The sequence below is a fragment of the Coenobita brevimanus genome, chromosome 56 (genome assembly GCF_032717465.1).
Source record: "Coenobita brevimanus isolate Jiangsu-jjx chromosome 56, ASM3271746v2, whole genome shotgun sequence".
Taxonomy (NCBI): Eukaryota; Metazoa; Arthropoda; class Malacostraca; order Decapoda; family Coenobitidae; genus Coenobita; species Coenobita brevimanus.
In genome coordinates this window covers 14,138,120-14,144,773 of record NC_137009.1, presented here as the reverse complement: position 1 = coordinate 14,144,773, position 6,654 = coordinate 14,138,120, and the positions used below count along the sequence as shown (strand labels likewise).

The 6,654-nt window shown below is 40.3% G+C and overlaps 1 long non-coding RNA gene across 1 annotated transcript; it reads right to left on the bottom strand.

Moving 5' to 3' along the window:
- Positions 1–4,300: 4,300 nt before the first annotated feature.
- Positions 4,301–5,113, bottom strand: LOC145401649 (uncharacterized). The gene is made up of 2 exons (XR_013897654.1): positions 4,919–5,113; positions 4,301–4,420 (listed from the first exon to the last, which is right to left on the bottom strand). It is a non-coding gene; the product is annotated as an uncharacterized LOC145401649 (long non-coding RNA).
- Positions 5,114–6,654: the final 1,541 nt, after the last annotated feature.

Genomic DNA, 6,654 nt, shown 5'->3' with positions numbered 1-6,654 from the left:
ATCCAAAAAGTTCTTCCCAAGCTGAATTGATTATAGTCTGTATGAGTTAATCGACTTACAAGCTAACAATGCTTTGATGTTTGATGAATTTGACAATTTGTACTGGCTAAATTATTACTTTTATTCAACATAGGAAGAACTTGTTGGAGTTAGGTAGTGAATGTATATTTTTATTAATCCATTTGGCTTCTAGAGAGCCTTTCTAATTTGCATGCATGTGATTTATTCCACCAGATATTACTGTGTATTACTCGTGAATTTCAACACGTCTATTACACGTGTTTAAATTCTCGTGAAACGAACTATAAAAAAAGATCAGATATCCACATCTTTTAGATGAATTTCAACACGTCTATTACACGTGTTTAAATTCTCGTGAAACGAACATATCAAAAAAGATCAGATATCCACATCTTTTAGACATCTCCAGTCCACATCTTTTCCACGTGAAAAATGTTACATTTGCCCACTGGGTAAGGAAGAGTAAAGTTATGGTCTGCGAGAGAAGTGAAGTCAGTGAATGTACGTAAGGTTGGATGAGGAGGCAATGGAAAATGTGAGTGCGTTTAAGTACATGGGTAGTGTGACGAGTAAGGATGGAGTTTGGAGGGTGAAGTGCTTGAAAGGGTACAGCAGGGAAGAAAGGTTGCTGGTTCTTTGAAAGCAGTGATAAGAAACACGGAAGTGAGCATGGAGGTGAAAAAGTTACTACATGACAGTATTGTGATACCAACTCTAACGTATGGAAGTGAAGCTTGAACTTTGTTGGAGATACACAAGTCAAGAGTGAGAGCAGTGGAAATGAGTTCTTTGAGAGGAGCATGTGGAGTCACATTGAGAGACAGACTGACAAATGAGGATATGAAGGAGCGTTATGGTGTGGATTTGAATGTGATAGAAAGTGTTAGGAGAAACACACTGCGGTAGCTTGGAGACGATGAAGAGTGAGAGACTGACGAGGAGAGTAGGTGAGTGAGGTGGAGGGGGAGAGTGGGAGGGGTAAGCCAAGGATGAGATGGAGGGATGGAGTGGAGAGGTATATGAGGGAGGGGGGTGTGAGCTGGGAGCAAGGCAGTGAAATGGCAGGGGACAGGGCGACGTGGAGGGGATTTGTTTGTGGCCACCCCGTACGGGATTAAGGCGTCTGGCAATAGAAAGATACATAGATAGACAAATATACACACAGCACGAAACAAGTTCACAGAAATCCTTAACTCCTACTCGCCAGGGGTTTTTCCAATGTCGCACGCTCCTCCCTACGGGAGATATCCGTGACGGAAAGAAATACCCTTACTTCAAACCCTAATATCTGCCAAAGTATGACAGGTAGGGAAAAAATTAAAGATACATAAAGGGAGCATCCACATGTGCCCTCGATCATGTGTTGACAACACGGTTGGCAAAATGTTTGGGTACATGTATGCAGCAATATTTGGACAGATGTATGCAAACATGTTTCGAACACTGGCAACAAAGGTGATGGGATATGAATGTCCATACCAGTCAGCTGGGACTTTATGATGTTGCCAGCATGATGTGGACGCTGCTGTTCCCACCATGTTTGCAGCATATTCGTTATTTTGCTGCAGCATACATGTTGCCAGCACTTGTTTGAGTACACGTGTGTAAGCGCTCTAAGACTCACCAACTCTACCTCTTTCAAAGGAAAGTATCCCCACGGCTGCAGGTGGTCCCGTCGATGAGTAAGGTTAAGTTCAAAGGGTGTTGGAAAGACTTGGGTGGCTATACTCGTCAACCAGCATTGCTCTCTGTCCAACATCGTGACAGATGCACACGTCAATCGGCGCTTAGGGGTTAATAAGGCGGTTGTGGAATGTGTACCAATGCGTAATAGAAGACCAGAGAAAAGTGATATGCCAAAATGGTGGAACAGTAATATTATAGTGTTGGTAGAAAGTGTTGATGAATCACCCTCAACCTGGGCATTTCACACAGGTGTGGGTGGTTTTTTAGGTTAATCATGTTCCCGCACTTGTCACAACGGGTCTCTTGTCGTACCATGATGAAAGGGAACCCAAAATTCCTCGCTGGCTTTATAAATTTTGAGGTTGCCAGCTGTATACTCCATAGGTCCTATTGAGATATGGTCAGATTTTTACATACACTCACACACAGAGGGACATCCCTGTTCATGGTCAAAAAGCCATTAATATGTTTCATTCTTTTTCCACTCAGGTAGTATTAGTAGTAGTCTTGGTAATAGTGAATATGACTGTAATAACAGAGAAAATAAGAAAAAAGAGAGGGAGATGAAACGTGTTTTCTTGGTATTTATCACCCACGGGCATCGTGGGACTGGCTGAGATTACCCTACAGAGGGGTCCGAAAAACACACACTCTCTCACCGACACCCGCTGTTTCTGCTCTTAACCAGTAATTTTCCTGGATTATTTTTCCATTTGTGGTAATAGTAGTGGTGCAAATTATAGCTCTATAAGATTTTGACTAACAGAGAGAATAAGAAAAAAAAAAAAAAAAGAGAAAAAGAGAGGTAGGTGAAATGTGTTTTCTTGGTATTTATCATCCACGGGCGTCATGTATGTGGCTGAGATTGCACTACGGAGGAGTCAGTAAAACACAAACACTGACATGCCCTGTTCCTGCTTTTAACCATTAATTTGGTTCCGATCGTGGTAATCGTAGTGGTGTTAATTCTCGCTGTATAGTGATTCTGTCCGTGGTAACAATGAGAATAATAAAAAAAAAAAAAAAAAAAAAAAAAAGCAGAACGAGAGGGAGGAGAAAACATAGTATCAGTGACGGTCATCACAGATGGTTAAGATTACCCTGTTGTTTATTTCACTAGGTGAAAGTTAGTCAGATATGAAAGTTGGTCAAAGCCACTCACCTTGGTCTCCCTTTTCCTTCATCATTTACCCAGTTGCTACTGCACGAGGTGGACGTGTGCGCTCTCATGATTAAACATTAGCCTACATAGAAATGGATGGGAGTGTGTGGCCTGCGTAGCTGTGGACAAGAGGGTGTGGCCTAATATAGTTATGAATCTTCAGCCTGCAGCGCTATGGACAGGGGGATGTGGCCTAATAATCAGGGGGAGGGGGTTAGGGGGATTGGTTGCGAGCATGCCCAATACTATGGACAGAGAAGGGGGAGAGGGGAGGGAAGAGGGGGAAGGTGAAGTGGGAGAGTGTTTGGAGAGAACTACTTGAGGGCATGCCCAACAATTCGCGTGCGTAGTATTGGGCATTTTTATACTACTCACACCAGGAGACCAAGGCGTCCCCAGAATACGTACAGTAAGATACCGGCAAGTGATTATTTTTTTTTTTTTAAATAACAGAACGGAGGAAGGAAAAACAAATGGGGAAAAAAAAATAATTCCTAGTGGAGTACAAAATATTGACCACACTGTGTAAGGACTCCTCTTTGTAGCTTATTCTTTTAGCCTCCAAACCATTAGATTCAGCTTACGAAAACCACTTGGTGCTGAAGCTATTGCTGGAAACTGTACCTATCCCCTCTAGTTCAACAGTTCAAACCTAAGCTGAATGAAATAGACCGGTAATGGTAAGACAAAGTGAAAATGATGGGCTCAGGCTGATGAAGTGGATGGCTTTCGCATTCTGATGTTGTCATAGTCAGGCTATTGTACTCTTCTTAGAGAAGACCTCCCTCCTCTCTCTCTTTCTCTCCTCACAGTGCATTACGTGTATGTTGCACCTCCATTCATACCTGAAAGGGATCCAAGTCAGCCAAAACTGTTAACAATCTTTCAACGGAGGTATCACAAGTTTCATGATGCCTTTCAGTTATTCAGCTGTATGTAGGTCATGAAGTGTTTGTCAGAAATTGAACACTGCTTTTATTATCTTACCATTGAAACTAGATTAAAACCACTTAAAAATGATTAGGAAGCTTTAGAAAATCTCACCTAAATGAAGGGGTAATCAAATATATACAAGGAGCAGTAAAAGCTTTTCTGTTAGTCTATTTATTTATTTATTTACTTATTTATTTTTATTTTTACTTCTTATTCTAGCTAATAAAATTATCTTCGACATTTTCCTGTTTCAGAATATCATTCATATAACTAATTCGATACGATGATACCTTCTTTATATATTATTCTTGCAGAAAAAAAAAAAATCTTAGAGTGCACAAGTAACGGAAATGAGGGCTACATCAAATTTCTCCAGTAAATCAATCTCGAAACCTGAAAAAAATCGCCTGGAGAGAGAGAGAGAGAGAGAGAGAGAGAGAGAGAGAGAGAGAATAAAACAAGGTTCATTTTATTGATGGCATTATACATGAAATATTTTCAGGTAAATGAGGTGTGCGGAGCCAACAGCAGCTCCAGAAACAACAGCAACAGCCCGCACCCGTGGCCAAGGAAGAACAAGAAGAAAGCTCCCTGCAGGTGATTCAAGGTGAACACAACCTGGACAAGAAGAGAAAGGACACCATGTAAAGAGAAGGAAATACTAAGGAATTAAAATATACACGGCTGTTTTAGGCATCAATTCACAGCTACACAATACTCTGAGCCATGAGCCACTAGCTTAACAGCAGCCATTCACTTTCAGATTATCATCCGAGTTGCAATATTTACGAATACATATGAACTTAGTTTATGATGTAGGTCACCATTCTGTAAACAGCACGATAATTACCATGCCAATTAGTGCCAATGATAAGCGAGGATGTGGATCTAATGCCATCTAGGCTGGCGCAAGTAAAGTGATTTTTTTTGTTTTTGTTTTTTTAATATAGTTGTACTCCATCCTTTGTCTCAGTTGAGTAAAGTAATTTCTAAGTAGCCAGAAAAAATTATGAACATAACAACCTAACGTATAGTGAGATTAATCCTCAACTCTCTCTCTCTCTCTCTCTCTCTCTCTCTCTCTCTCTCTCTCTCTCTCTCATATCTAAATCTTACAAGCCTGGTGTCCTTCTCAACGGCTGTGTCCTTCTGCTCCTGTGATGACTTCTGGTCCTGGTATTCCTTCACACTAACGGCGTACAGGTCATATAGCCACTTGTTGATTAAGCCAGCCTCCACACACCGCCACATCACCGCGTTGAAGTTCTTCAGATAAGGTGCACCCTGAACCAAACAGCAAAATAATCTGAAGGATGTAAGTCAGTGCACAGATTCTGTTAGCTTTTACAGAGTTTAATATGTGTATTCATATATCATAGAGTCACCTGGGGCAACTATGCACAACTATAATTTTGAATGGTATCTCACATACCACTTCATTCTACCTTAGTTCCTTCCAGCTGCTGTCAAAACCACATTATAATCTTAACCACCCGCAACTAAGAAACGGTCCCTCCTGCCTCCCCCTAAAAAGCATTCACATTAAGCAACCTTTCCTTTTCTCGTTTCTCAGCCAACACACACTTCATCATAGAATGTAATATTTGTTTATAAAATACAAACGCAAAATACTGATTTACGGATGTTAGACAATACAGTAAGAATGAAGAAATAAGAAGGATCACATAGATTGTACAACACTCGTGTCCATCAATTAGCCTAAATGCCGAACATTTGACCTTGCCTTTGATCTTTATCTTCAACTGATTGCTCTCGAAGTCGAAATAATTAAATTCTTACCTGACCCTTATAGTACAGGAGCCACGTCATGAAAATAGATTTTAAAAATCTTTTCATGTTAGAGACTGGCATCCACCATGGATAGTTAGGGCATGGTGTTCTGCAGTGGACTAGGGCAGATGCCGGCTGCAAATATTACAAAAAATTTCAATTCTAACACATTTTTTCCCCAAAAAATGCAATACTAAAAATAGTAGGAAAATGATCAACATACTATGATATTAATGTATTTTCATTATTGTACATGTTATACTGACATATTATAAATCATTTGAAGTTCTGTCTATCTATCTATCTATTGCCAGACGCCTCAATCCCGTTTGGGGTGGCCACAAACAAATCGCCTCCAAGTCGCCCTGTCCCCCGCCATTTCACTGCCCTGCTCCCAACTCACACCCCCCTCTCTCATATACCTCTCCACCCCATCCCTCCATCTCATCCTCGGCCTCCCCCTCCCTCTTCCACCCTCCACCTCACTCACATACACTCTCTTCGTCAGTCTTTCGCCTTCAAGATATGATATTAAATATTATTTTAAAAGTTTTGGTAAATATGACTCATGACATCAGTATTGGGGTAAAGCCCACATGATGTAATCTGTCTTCAGTTTTTCCACATTTTGGCAGTTTAAACATACAACACTGAAATAATTCGTCGATTGTATTATGTATAATTACTTTTCCTTAAAAAGAACATCCTAAGGAGTATTCTGGAAAGTATTATCAAATTATATTAAATACGGTGAGTATAATGAATGCTCAAACTTCGCCCCTACCTTCAATGTTTTAACAGAAAAAAAAAAAAAGGTAAATATACTTTATTAATACTCTGGCAATACTCTAACAATATATTGATTGGCCAAAATTATACAATAGTAAATGAAACATCGTCTTTTAATCATCAACCATAATGTTGCAGATGCCTTCAAAGCCACAGGAAGCAAAACAAGACTTTTGGCCAGTGCATAGACAATCACATCTGCTGCCACAGTTAGTTATACATGTGCAGGGCACTAGATCCTTACAGGCCTTTGGAATAGGAGGTAGTGTCAC